At 39.8% G+C, this 14,312-nt stretch overlaps 1 protein-coding gene across 2 annotated transcripts in view; it reads left to right on the top strand.

Moving 5' to 3' along the window:
* The window catches only part of CCDC141 (coiled-coil domain containing 141), a 235,591-nt gene that overhangs the window by 150,462 nt on the left and 70,817 nt on the right, over positions 1–14,312 (top strand). The window lies entirely within an intron of this gene.

Here is a 14,312-nt window from a genome sequence, read left to right on the forward strand (position 1 = left end):
TCCAGGGGAGATTTCAATATTTGTAAGCCAAATACACAGTGGTATGGCAAATGACAGTGAGAAAGGAGCTCCACGGACAGAAAATCCCACGAGGATCTCCAGAGTGAGGTCAGAAACGCACAGGTCATCTAGAAAGTTATGAAAAGATATAGAAGAAAAATTCAATGAAGTCTGTCTATCATGGAAAATAAAAGGGAAAGTAGGACAGGATATTATGGGTACAGAATACCTGTAAAGTAGTAGTAGACTAGGTATGTCCCCCGATGGATTTATGATGCTGGGACGTGTCCAGCCATGCATCCCTGTTGACATGGAATATGTCAAGCCTGAAATCATGAGGGATATCAAAGGGTAAATAGATAGGGAGTAAATGTAAAGATAGAAAACGGTCTCGTTTCTCAACGTGAGTACTGCAATTGGTAGGAAAAAAGGAAAAGACTAAGTAGGGAAAAAGCTGAGTAGTGAGGAGGAGTATGGAAGCAGTGTGTAGTCTGGAATAGAAGTTACTGAATAAGAGAAAAAGTGGTACTAGTAGGAGTCTCAAAGGGTGCCCAGGTATCGGAATAAATATTAGCCAGAGTTCAATAGCGGAGAACAGATATCCTAGGAATCAGAGATAGAAATAGCTAAGTAAAGGGAAAATAGTCCCAGTAATAGTCTCAAAGGGTGCCCAAGTACCAGGAATAAATATTGACCAGAGTATTGTGACGAAAGCGGGTCCTATGAGCAATTTTAGAAAATCCAGGGAGAAAGTAACTTACCTGTATAGGTCTGTGCATAAGAGTAATGGCGGCGCGCTCTGAATAGAGCGCGGTCCGCCATTAAGTACGCCGGCGCATGCGCCGGAGCCTGCGTCCAGTCTCCTCCCAGGGCGAGTGCGGACCAATAGAGGTCCCCCGTGTCTGGAGCGCACAGACGCCGCCCACACAGGGTTGGCCGCGGCGTGCGTTCCGGGCACGCCGACGCACAATGTCCGGGTCTGAATCTCCATTCAATATACCCTCCTTGCAGTAGCTTTTTGCTCCGGTTTTTCATTTGAGTGCCATTTCAAAGTATCTAATATCAATCCACATCTTTTTTCTATATTTGCCTTTTCTTCATGTAAATATGTGGCTATTCAATACACCTTTCTTGCAGTGGTCTTTTGCTCCTGTCCCTATTGAATGCTATTGCAAAATATCCATTATCAATCGACATCCACCTCTTCATTTTTGTATCTTTATGTAAACATAGAGTTTGCCGTGTTTATATGTCTATAGTCTTGGCTTTGTCCCCTCAGCTGCAGCCAAGTGTCAGTGACACTGTATGCTCCCCGTACAGATTCTCCCCCCGGCGCACATGGGGGCGTTCCTCCGCCCCGTCACCGGTCACCTGATCCCGCCATTGGCGGAGATTCAGACCCGGACATTGTGCGTCGGCGTGCCCGGAACGCACGCCGCGGCCAACCCTGTGTGGGCGGCGTCTGTGCGCTCCAGACACGGGGGACCTCTATTGGTCCGCACTCGCCCTGGGAGGAGACTGGACGCAGGCTCCGGCGCATGCGCCGGCGTACTTAATGGCGGACCGCGCTCTATTCAGAGCGCGCCGCCATTACTCTTATGCACAGACCTATACAGGTAAGTTACTTTCTCCCTGGATTTTCTAAAATTGCTCATAGGACCCGCTTTCGTCACAATACTCTGGTCAATATTTATTCCTGGTACTTGGGCACCCTTTGAGACTATTACTGGGACTATTTTCCCTTTACTTAGCTATTTCTATCTCTGATTCCTAGGATATCTGTTCTCCGCTATTGAACTCTGGCTAATATTTATTCCGATACCTGGGCACCCTTTGAGACTCCTACTAGTACCACTTTTTCTCTTATTCAGTAACTTCTATTCCAGACTACACACTGCTTCCATACTCCTCCTCACTACTCAGCTTTTTCCCTACTTAGTCTTTTCCTTTTTTCCTACCAATTGCAGTACTCACGTTGAGAAACGAGACCGTTTTCTATCTTTACATTTACTCCCTATCTATTTACCCTTTGATATCCCTCATGATTTCAGGCTTGACATATTCCATGTCAACAGGGATGCATGGCTGGACACGTCCCAGCATCATAAATCCATCGGGGGACATACCTAGTCTACTACTACTTTACAGGTATTCTGTACCCATAATATCCTGTCCTACTTTCCCTTTTATTTTCCATGATAGACAGACTTCATTGAATTTTTCTTCTATATCTTTTCATAACTTTCTAGATGACCTGTGCGTTTCTGACCTCACTCTGGAGATCCTCGTGGGATTTTCTGTCCGTGGAGCTCCTTTCTCACTGTCATTTGCCATACCACTGTGTATTTGGCTTACAAATATTGAAATCTCCCCTGGAAACCCATACAAATATTAACATATTGCTTTAGTCTATCCTGTATAGACCCAACTTGATTAGCATATACTCTTTGCGGCCATAGTCAATTGAAGGCCTTTTTTTCATCCACCAAGGCCCATCCTTTTGGTCTCACGTCCTGGATTTCACAGAGGTCTTACATATCTGGTACGTAATCATAGAGGCATTTTTTGCCCCCTCTCTTTTTTACATCTAAATACGACAAACACTATGTATAATGAATTTTGTGTTACATTGCTTTTAACATTGTTCAATACATGTTAAATTTAACCTTATACTCATTCTTTGTATTATACTCATTGTTACCTTTTATGCTCCTAGTCTGAGCTCTGGTGTTTTGTGGACCATTGAGAAAGGCATTTGGACCGAAACGCGTCTAGTCCGATCCAGACACCTCAGACCCTCCTGGTTCCAAGACGTATCTATGACCTTGTTTTTATCATATACTTTATATGTGATTATGTATAATTTATCTTTATTATATGTGGAACAAAATTTATATATTTTCATACTCAAGTCCTGATTCTTGCCGTTGAAAGTCCCAATCCTCAGGGGTTATTGTTGTTCCATAATTTTAAGGTAGGTATTTCATAATGAGCTAGTATGCGATGCATAGCTCATTATGCCTTTGTCTTACAGGTTTTTTTTTCTTCCGAGGTTTACAACCTCTTTACCTTTTAGCAGGGGGGGGGGTCACACTTTTTTAAGCTTTTCTCCTAAGGAGCCCATACAGCAATGTATGCCAATTTATAAAACACAGCAGCGGAATTGCATGGTGCCGTGACGTTTTGCTATGGGGATAGTAGCCTGTATTACTGAGTTGCTGGAAAGGCACTTCGGAGAAGAGGCGACACCTTTTTGATTGGCACATTAGAACCTGGCAAAGCAGATAACATGAGCTGATTAGACAAACATCATAGTGAACTGTTTATTGTTCTGGCAATCAGAGCTCAAAGCCGATCAGAATATATTTCCAAGCTTTTTGGATTTCCTTCATTCTCAGACTGTATTCCCAATACACACTGCCTAATGACAGCATTGTTCACACCCTAATCACTATGCGTGGTGCCGATTCCCCAACTGCCTGGTCCTCCTCTCTTGTTTGCCCCCCCGCCCTATAATGCTGCTGGCCTCCCTCCTCTCCTCTCTCCCTGGCTACTGCGGGGGGGGGGGGGATGTTTCAGGATGGAGAGCAGGGGAAGGGGCTAGCAAATATGTAATTTTCTCAGCCCCTTTCTTTTCTAAATGAACGCAGTCAACACACTCGCTCACTGTGTCCATTTATATCCAAAGCATAGTAAACATTGTTTACTATGCTTTAGTTTGCGAATTAACAGGAAGCCACTCAGCACAAAGCACTTCCCATTCATTCACTGCCCTGTGCAGCTGAGACTGCAGAGAAAGACACGTGTGTTTGAGCTTTGGGTGCACAATCTAATGCAATAGGCTGCACACACACCTTTGATTGTTCATGTTATATACCTATCTATGTGCAAATCCACAATCACTAAACATTCCAGATAATCATCCAGGAAGGTCTACCTTCAAGATTACTGACTCCAGCCTTGAATTGCTAAACTGGATGTGAGTAGCAAGATAATCTTCCCCAGCACTGCTATCATCTATTTCTGGAAGTATATTTTGATCCTCAACCCCCTTAAATGTGTGGAAGTGAGAGCACGGAGAATGCTGAGAGACATATCTGGCATACTGCAATAATATGAGGATTCAGCAAAGGCTTGTTCAGGTCGAGTAATATAAAATTAAACATTTAGCGCTGTGATTAGCACTAGGTTCAATTCATCAGCAGCAATGAAAAGGGATTTGCCGCCAGTATTCTTCCCTTTCTATAGGATTAATTAGGATTTAGGTTTTAGGAATCAATTAATTCAATTACCTTATCATATAAAGGTTACGGAGCAGTAATTCAAAACAAAAACCCTGTGCTTTAGCCAGTTATGAGTTAATACCTTACTTATGCTGTAACAAAATTAAATCATGACTTTCATGCACTAAATCCACCTCAAGTGTTCTAATCTCCCCAGGACCTTGATTATATTTGTTTTCAATGAAGCATTTTACAGAAAATCATTGCAAAGTCAAAATCTGCAGTGTGAAGAAATTGCACAGTGAGAAATATGAAAGCTTTCCTTGCTGACCTCTGTCTAAAAATACCAGTTGCCTTTGGAATCAATACAGTACAGTACAGTGTCAATGTCCTGGAACAAGCATGCGGCAAGTAAAGTCAGAGTGAAATCTGTGCTCCTGATCAGCATACTAAATGGATCACCTTTTTTGGGTTCACACTATTGCGATGTCAGACATCGCATGTGATTCGCACCCCATTGCTGTGCAGATCACATGCGATGACTTGCAATGCAAATCCAGCCATACAATTCAGGCCAAAATGGTGCAGGACCCTTTTTTTGATCCACACTGGGATCGGATCGCATGAGTGTTCACACCTATGCGATCTGATTCCTGCACCATTTCACAGTTCGCACTGCGATCTGCGAATTGATCAGGTGTGTCATTACCTTTGTTTTGACACCCGCAGCGGTTTGCAGACAGCGGTGTGAACTGCCTGCGAATTGGATGCGATGCGGGAACCCACACAGGAATCTCGCTGGTTCCTGCATCGCATATGTGTGACCCCAGCCTTACAGCCAAATAATTAGCAAACACACATACAACTGGGCCTGTTCACACAGCAATGGACAACCTCTGCAAACTAAACCGCAGTGGTTTAATGTCCAGCAGCTGTCCTTTCTGGCTGCAGTAGGGGGCGGTGTAGTGTGCACTTCAGTGCATCACTTAGCCCCCTTTATGTGTACAAACTTTATTTGAAGTACAAGTCACTCTACAGCAGTACAGTGCATTGCTCTGCTGTACAGTAACAAGCAATCCTGTGCAGTGCGCTGCCATAAAATGCAGCTAGTCTGCATTTTGTTGCTGCTCCCTGCACTGCACTTCTGGGGCGCATTGCAAGGTGAATAGGACAGTTTTTTTCTGTGCATTCTAGTAGTACCTGTATTCTTCCAGTAAGGTAAAAATGCAGGTCACCACATTATATGTGAACACTGAACAGGACCTTAGATAATGTATTAAAATAAAAGAAAAATATAAAAACAAATAAAAAAGGAATTCAATGAACACAACCACCCCATCAATTGCAAGTCCCCTTCCCGGGTCCCAATAAATATTGATTGAAATGTGCACTTTTTGCATTAGCAGTCAACATTTAACACTGGATTGGTAGCGTCATTTAGAGTTTTGGTAAAATCAATAATGGTAAAAACTTCCCAACATAAAAAAATGTCTTTAACACAATGCTTTCTAAAAAAGAAAAAGTGATATTCCTGACAATTATATTTTTGGGGTGAATACTTGGGCTTGTGTCAGATATGTAAAAACAGCTTTAGAAAAAAATAACTGGAATGTTGACTTTTCTTAAGTGTTCGTTAACCCAAAAAAAAAAAAAAAAAAAAAAAAAAAAAGATCCTGTTACTTTAAAGCATGTTACACAGCACAGTGCTTATGCTGTGTAATTTGGCTCCCTGTATCACCTAAAAAACCTGGTTGATCCTGCCTGGCTATGCCCTCCCCTCTGTAAACTTACCACGGTTTATCATGGCTGCTGAGCCCTGACACCATGGTCAGTTTACGTGCCTCCGTCATCTGTAGCTCTCCCTTCATCCTCTGTGCTCTCTTCCATCTTCTTCCCCCTTCCCATCCTGCCTGTCTGCTTCTGTGTCAGTGCCCACCCCCTCCCCTCCCCTCCTGCTACTAAAATTACTTTTACTGTCCTAAATAATCCTCCTTGTTTCCTAATGACAGGTGCTCCTGTCTCTGTGTTTTATAAAAAAAATGCCTTCTTGACCAGATTTCAGAGTGTCTTCCGGTGTTCACGTGATGGGCAGGCTCTCTCTCCTCCTCTCGTCCTGACTGATGTCAGTGGGGGGGTGGGATCTCAGGCCCCTCCCACTGATGCTGTCAGACGGGGAGAGGAGAGAGTCGGTCGGTCACGTGAGTGCTGAAAGATACTCTGAAATCCGGTAAAGAAGGCATTTTTTTTATAAAACAGAGACAGAAGCATCTGTCATTAGGAAACAAGGATGATTGTATTAAGTTGCAAAAGTGGGTTAACAACCACTTTAAATATTTTTTGCTAATAAAATGAATGTAAGATCTGCGCCAAATTAGGGTTCTATCTGCCCTTAAATGTATTTTATTTTTATAAAATATAGAGCCAAATTCCAAAGGCAAAGAATAATTTGGTGCACATCTGACATTTTATGAGCAAAATGTTTGGTCCACAAAGGGTACTAAACTCCAAGAAAAAAATACATTTTTTAAATCTGCTGGTGTATGTGGAGTTAAATGCGAATAGGTATATTCCATGTCCTGGAACTCTCTCTTTTTAATAACAATTTACTGTTTCACTGAGCACTGATAGTATACCTATGGCTACACTTTTAGTGCTCTAACACCCCAGCTACAGGTGTGTGCTACACAGTAGCCATAGTGTTTTTTTCAGCTGCCCTGCTTGCCCAATCAGAGAAGTCAGGCTTTGCTTTCTGTGAAACCATTGACAAAATCTTAAGCCTTTTATGAATGGGAGGGAAGGGGGAAGAGGGGGGGGGGAGCTGCTGCTGTGTGGGAGAGCCATATCTTGTAAGGGAAATACCTTAGCTATATCCTCCTTATACCTTTTCTGGTGACAATTTAAATTTCAGATTTTCCTTCATTTTAAGTCCTGGTAGTCTGAAGTCCTCGATGGTCAGCAATACAAAATTTATCAAGCACACTTTCAAGCTAGCCAGCAAAAAATAAAAATCCTGAACTAAATTGTCTCAACTGCAGAAAAACAGATTTTTATTGCATACTCATGCAAATACATGTGATGCTACCCTGCCATGTCAAGGCACTGTTGAAACGTGAGTTCCCAAACAAAGAGCAGGCTCACTTGGAAGCAGTCCTTTCCTCCCTTAAGGTACAGCAACACAACAGAAGCCAAGGCATCACTTTTGCTAGGCATCTGCAGATTTCCAGTGTGTATCTGCAACAAATCCAAAAAAGCAACAATAACAGTGGCTCTGATCAGTTTGAAACTAGCAAGAAGTAAAAAAGTGCACATAAGCAGGGAGATATACCAAACAATAAAAATTAAAACATATAACCCTTTAACACTCTACTAAAAACTTGTGGATTTATATACACTATGCAGTATATAGCCTTAAAGTGATTGTACAGCTTTATTTTTTTCATTAAAATAACAAACATGTCATGCATACCTGCTCTGTGCAATGGTTTTGCGCAGAGCAGACCACTCCTCTTTTTCTGGGGTCCACTGCTGGTGCTCCTGGCTCCTCCCCTTTAGTGAGTGGTCAACATAGAAAGCCACTTTCAATGGGGGTACTTGTGTGGCCTTGATCCCAGGCCCTGCTTCCAGTGTCTATAGACACAGACAGTGTAGCTCTACCCCACCCCCCCCCCACTCCCTCCTCACAGAATTTGGTTGACAACAGAGGTAGCCAATGGCTTCCGCTGCTTACAATCTGCCCAGTGAGGAGGGAAAGAGCAGAGAGACACTGCTCTCATGCACAATGCTGGATTAAGATGGAGCTCAGGTAAGTTTAAGGGATGGCTGGGGGGGATCCTATGACACAGAGAGTTTTTTTTTTTTTACCTTAAAGGGGTTGCAAAGTCAGAAGGTTTTTTATCTTAATGCATTAAGATAAAAAGCCTTCTGTGTGCAGCAGCGTCCCTCAGCCCCCCTAATACTTACCTGAGCCCATCTGGCAAAACCTTTACAATCAATTTAAGGCATAGAATGCAGTAAGGCAGAGATTCCCAAACTACGGCCCTGCAGCTGTTGCAGAACTACACATCCCATGAGACATTGTAAAACTCTGACATTTACATACATGACTAGACATGATGGGAATGGTAGTTTCTGAACAACTGGAGGGCTGTAGTTTGGGAATCCCTGCAGTAAGGTATAGTAATAAAAAACATTAAGGCTTTTGAACCACTCTAAATACATAAAAAATAATTGGGCTCAAATTAGTATTTTACTTGCCAAGGAAAACTGCAAGTATGGAAACAGAAATAATAAAGGCCAAGACTAATTATACCATGGAATGTGAACACGTTTCCAAAAAAAGAATGAAACTATGTATGACTAATGTATGTGCAAATGACATTGCTAAACTGAGCAGGACTATAACTGTCTTTATACTAATTCTATGAGGCAGACACATCGTTTACTGTATAATTAGAGGCACAGAGAGCAGCATCATCCCTAGCAAAAGCAAAGTATTCAGTTGATATGTACCTGACACATTTTTTTGTTTTCATCATTAAACACATCATTCACAAGAACTGGGAACCCATAATGATTTAGCACTAGAATAATTAATTTAACAAATTGTCTACTCATCCCTCAAAAGTGGTGGGCTGAATTACTCATGGACCTACATCTTTCTAGATTAAAGCAGTGAGGTCTCTACACCAGGTCCACATACTGGTCACAGCTATTCTGATACCTCTTTCCCTGATTGATTACTAATTTTCTTCAATATTGAGGTACCTCTCCCCATGCAGCAAGCTTTTCCAGGGATATTAAATGGCAGTGGAAGATTCAACTCTCCATTGTTCACAAAAATAGCCACTTTCGTCACACTGATCTTTTAAACTAAAACTAATGCTTTAGAAACCTAGAGTACTCACTGTAAATCCACAATCTTTGCTCACTACTTTTTTGCCAGCATCATAACACACCATTTTATTTTTTTTTAGACCTGTGACCCTGAGCCTAACTGTTATCACAAACATGTGATTTGACAAATTGTGTTGAGGCACTAGGAACTTTCATGGTACCACAAAGACTTACAAGACTATAATTATAAAAAATATATACATTTTACTATTTCCACAAATATTAAAAGCAACCAACCAAATAGGGAGTAACATATACAATACACTGCATAATATAGTGGTCCACTAAAGGCACCTAGGCCAAAGAGTGAACTAGATCTAAGCAATAATTCAATGGAAAAGAATCCTCTGATACCGATTGGCTATTCATAGAGCTCCCATATATGGAAACCACTTTAACCTCCCTGGCGGTATGATTCTTTTGGATTTTAGGTGCTGAAAGCGGTACCATTATTTTAGGTGCTGAAAGCATGTAATTCTTGTGAATGAGCAGCCCAAACCAACTGTATACATTTATTATACATATTATATATATATATATATATATATATATGTATACATATATTATGTATACATATATTATATATATATATATATATATACGTATATATATATACACATATACATATATATATATATATATATATATATATATATATATACACACACACATATTATATATATATATATATATATATATACATATATATGTATATATATATATATATATATATACACACGTATATATATATATATATATATATATATATATATATATAATGTATACAGTTGGTTTGGGCTGCTCATTCACAAGAATTACGTGTGTATATATATATATATATATATATATATATATATATATACGTGTGTATATATATATATATATATACATATATATGTATATATATATATATATATATATATAATATGTGTGTGTGTATATATATATATATATATATATATATATATGTATATGTGTATATATATATACGTATATATATACTGTATATATATGTATATATATATATATACTGTATATATATGTATATATATATATATACATATATTTACATAAAAAGTACAGTAAAACTGCAGGAAAGGGCACTGGGGGGTAATGTAATGTGATTTTATTTTATTTTGAACGATATCAGTGTGTTTGGTGCATTTTACATTTGAATTTGCCGCCGGTTCCACCCCCCGGCGGACGTCACGTCGCCGGAGACGGAAGCCGGGGCTCGCAGACGATCGGGAGAGAGCTCCGCCGCCGCACACCGCTCGCAGACATCGCTGGATCCCGGAGAAAAGGTAAGTAAAACCTCCTCCAGCATCCAGCGATCTTCCTAGCGCTACCCCGAGTGTGACTCGGGGTTACCGCTTTTGGCTCTAAAATCTTACCCCGAGTCACACTCGGGAATACCGCTAGGAAGGTTAAATTCCTCCAGTCTTACTCAACATGTTTAGCGGGGGTTCTGCTCCGTCAGGAGTATTGGTTCAAGAGGAATTGATCTAAAAAGAGATAAACTGTAAACCAAGTGCTGGCAACACCATACTACATGCATCTAGTTCTCATCCTGCCCCTCTAATTAAGAGCATACCATACGAGCAATATCTCGTATACGTAGGAATTGCTCTTCAGTAGAAGATTTTATCAGTCAATCTAGGTATTACAACACAGTTTGCTCACTCAAGGATATTCCAAATCATCATTAAGGAAAGCCTATAACAAAGCCAAAGCTTGATCTAGGTCTGATTTTTTTATATGCAAATACATCAAAAAGCCAGCCAAATACAGTGAAATGCATTACACTATACTCTGCACATGAGCAATCTTTATGGTCACTTGTGTCACCACATTGGCATTTATCATCTGAAGATCACATATTATCAAAATATGTACGGCCAACTCAAGAATTGGTCTTCAGATGGCCAACCCTACTCAACCTCTGGGCCCAGGGGCACATATCGGTGTGGGCAGTGTCACCATTGCCCCTGGATAACCGAGGGTATAGATATACTTCTACCTAATGGCCAATGGCATAGATCACAACACTATGCTGATTGAAGAACCCAGGGAGTCCTTTATTTGATGGTGTGCAAGTGCCATGCGTTTTATGTTGGCAAAACGATTAGGGAATTTGGCCATAGGATTAGAGACCATGTTTATTATTCACCACACATAGACAAAGACTACATTATTTTTTACCTTTCATAATTATTAGGGGCACTGCCTCATAGGGTAGATATTGAGGGAAAGATTAATTGTAAAATAGTTCTGCGTTATGCATATTAGTTCAACTAAAGCACATGCAGAAACTGTGTGTGCTTCAAACAGAAACATATGAACAGAACATTTAAGAGAAAATGTACTTTGCATGCTTGTCAAAGTGAAAAGGTATTGGTCTAACCCCTATGCTGCTTACATTTGGCTTTCTTTTTTTTTTTCACCCCTTCCACCCATTAAAATAAAGGGAGAAAAACTCTCAGTAAGATGTTGGTTGGTCTGGTTGAGGCTTTCACTTGGCAAAGGACACCTGCCATGTGTCACAAGCCTTGAGCCTGGTGATTGGCTGCTCAGGCATTATGGAAGGAAGAAAGTCACGTGCTTCCACGTACCTGGAAATGTCAGCTATTTCACTTCATTCTGGTAGACAATAGGGCTACAGAAGAAGGCAAGTATATACAGTCTGGGGGAGGGTGGCAAATGGCAAAAGAGACTCTGAAATCTTTGTTTGGGTGTAAGTGAGTTTCTAAGAAAAAATGGCTACAGCTCCTCTTGTTTGTTTGCTTCAGAAAGCCGGTAGGCTGGTAAGTTTGTGACATTCATCACACAATCGGAGTCTGGAGTGTCCTGTACGATTCCCGGGACTGGCTTTACTTACTATAGACATTGTATACTGTAACTCTATCTTTGTGAGTATTTCGGGACATTTTAAAAAAACTTACTTGGATTTAAGCTATACAGTACCTTCTTTTTATAAATATTTTGGAGAACCGGACGAGTGACCAGTAGACCTAAATGTGACGAGCATTACACCTTATCGGGGAGACTCCCTTACATTGAACACTAATTGAATTTTCTTGCATTGAGGGGTCAAGTCGCGCTTGAAAACATGTTTTAATAGGCAAGTGGTGAAGAAACACTGTGGTTTGGTGTGAAAAGGATTGCATTTCTTTTCTGCTAAGGAAGGCATAATTTGCGAGCCAATAGTTTCACATTTTATTGAATAGTGGCCTTTTATATATTCTTTTGGACTCATGTTTGAGAGGACCTATTGTCTTTATGACTTTCTTTGTGCACGATAGATTTAATTTTTATTTTCACATTATTTTTCATTTGATTCTTTGAGCGCAGCACTTATTTATTTGGTAAGTTCATGCTTCCAGGGAAAAAAGGGAGGAGCAGCTTTGATTTTATATTCTCTCTTATGACCTTTGAGGATGTATTTCTCCACAGTGCCTTTAGCTACATAGGCTTGTGGGGGCTTGCAAGTACCCTCACTGCCACTCACATCTTCCCCTGGTCTTCTTTCAAGATCTTCTGCCATTCTGATTGGCTGGCCTTGGACGATGTAAACGCAGCACATGCACAGGGCTATTAAATAATCCAGTAATGCCTGTGCAGCTCAATGTGAAATACTAAATTGATTACAGGCAGGTGGAAAAAGAGCTTTGCAGAGGAGACACAGTCACATTGCAGAGAGAGACACATTGCAGAAGATACACAGTATAAAGCAGCGAGTATGGCTTTCATCAAACATTCACTGGTGATGAATCAACCACTGTCATTTAAACCGCAAGCACCCGAAAGATTCACCTGCAGTAATTTTTGATAAATGCCAGGTTCACTGCTTGATAAATATGTCCCTTCTGCTATAAAAAGGCTTCTTGTTAGCAAGTTTTTTTCCACTAAAGTTACACCTTAAAATATAACTAAAAGCAGAACTTTTTTAAAGATTTGGATAGACAAGTGAGGGGTTAGAACCACAGTTAGGTTTACCAACAAAACTGAGAATGCACGTTAGGGAAAATTCAAAATTTTGGATTGCCACCAGAAAAGAAATGGATTTTTTCATTGAGGACACTAAATAGCTGTCTATGAGGGCTTATCCCTCATGATGCAAAGAGATTGTCTTATTTAGTCTTTAGTCCACATTACAGGAAGTGAAGGAAAATGTATTTAATGAGACACAGATGGATGTAAAAAATGGACAGAGGTTTTAACACTTTCTAAAATTAATAAAACATTTGCCTTTATAATTATTTTAAGCTTTTTTGCTTAAAATAATTAAAAAATTATTGAAAAATACTTTACTATCCATAATCTAAGCAATGTTATGATCTGAGGTTGAAGGTAAAGATTATTTATTTTTTAATATAAATACACATGCTTATTGTTGCTTGGTATTGCTAGAATAGCAGTTTCTGTTGTTAATACTTATTTTTTACATCTTGAACTATGGGATAAGCAATTATTGTCTGAATACAACAGCTATGTGTATGCTTACTTGAATTGTGGTGTATTTTGTGTAATTCCTGTTATAAAGACCAGTCACTGCTGCTCTCTCTTCTTGTGCAGGTGATTGGTCTTGTCTCTGCCCCTCCTATAGCTGTCTGCAGGTCACCTGTAAATGTTGGGCCTACTGGGCCCCTCCCACAGCTATGCTTTTTGCACAGGCTATGTCACTGCTTTTTTACAAGACAATATCAGGATTTGCAAAGACATTTTGTGCACACAAAGTAGATTTATATCCCTTATGATTTTTAAGGATTATATTTGAATTCAAGTATTCGTACCCAGAGTTCAGCTTTAAGCCAAAGACCTTAATTTAGGTCTGTAATATTTCAGATCTATTTTCATTCTCCATTTGACTTTTTTTTGTACATAATAAAATAATTGTTACCACTATAAAATATTAATGCAGAATTACCAATATGTTTGACATGTGAACTAAAATTTTATTTAATATTATAAATCTTAAAAAAATCTTAAACACAAGAGGACTGGTCTATTAAAACTGGAGGAAACCAATGGAGGAATGATTGCTAGTGAGATTTGATTGGTAGTTCAAAGGCAACAATTCTCCTTTAATGCTCATTTTCTTTTCTCCAGCAATAAAAACGTCAATAGGTAAATTATCTTTAAGGATTCAGCATGTTATCTGATCTTTGTGACTGTAGTTCCTGGAGTTGCCTCTTC

Source organism: Pelophylax lessonae (genome assembly GCF_965119305.1).
Source record: "Pelophylax lessonae genome assembly, chromosome: 6".
NCBI classification, from domain to species: Eukaryota; Metazoa; Chordata; class Amphibia; order Anura; family Ranidae; genus Pelophylax; species Pelophylax lessonae.